Below are 986 nucleotides of genomic sequence, written 5' to 3'. Positions count from 1 at the left end.
TAACTGATAACAAAGTATTAAAATTTCAGTACGAAAATATTTTTGCCCAATACTGAAAACGAACAAATATCTTGTTAAAGGTTTTGGCATTCCTCAGTTGTGTTATTTTTAAATTTGTCAGCATCAAAAGAGACAAAGCTTTTAATATTGAATGGTTTATTATTTAATGTTTTATCGTTCATCAGTCGGAAAGTAATTTTCCTAATTTTAAGTTATCGTTGTTGGTCACAAAAAAAATATCAAACTTAATTTTTTCTGGGATATATTTATTTTAAATTCAATATTTTTCCAGACAGCACTCAGTCCACGCGTAAAATTGTGTTATTTCAAATAAAGCGTCAAATCCACCGAACCAACATACAAATGTCTCCACTTGATTGCTCCATGGTAGTCATTTCTGTTTATCTCTTAAACATGAACATTTCTCAGAAAAATCGATCTCAGGATCCAAATTTATCGTTCCCTATCTACACCTTCAAGAAAACAGAGATAAAAACCTTTTGTATCTTTGATAAGACGTTAAACTTATAACTATGCAATTATTATCATTTGTTTTGGAAGTTATCAATTTTTACTAAGAATTTAGTCAATATATCCAAAAAAATACAGACCATAATGGAACAGAACACAGATCTACAGTACTTCAATAGAGACGAACGACTGAAGCGACACCTGGGCGTTTAGCAGCTGTCAATGAACTTATTCTGATTGATTTAAAAATGGGGTAAAATTATGAGTGTTGTTTTGATTTTTTGCATTTGTATATTATAACTTTTTTGCTAACCTAAATAAAAAAGAATTTGCTTGCTAACTTAATTATATTAATAATTTTTCGTCAAAATTCGTGAAACCTCTACGTAAAAAGTTTCTACATAACTGCTTCTAAAGTCAATTATCTTTTGAACTGAATTCGATAAAGGTTTCAAATTTTCGCAGAAATATAAATTACCAGAACAGCTGATTGAATATATACTTACTCACTGAAG

This window comes from Eupeodes corollae, chromosome 2, assembly GCF_945859685.1.
Source record: "Eupeodes corollae chromosome 2, idEupCoro1.1, whole genome shotgun sequence".
Taxonomy (NCBI): Eukaryota; Metazoa; Arthropoda; class Insecta; order Diptera; family Syrphidae; genus Eupeodes; species Eupeodes corollae.
The sequence above is the reverse complement of the archived record's forward strand: the minus strand, read 5'-3'. Positions refer to the sequence as shown.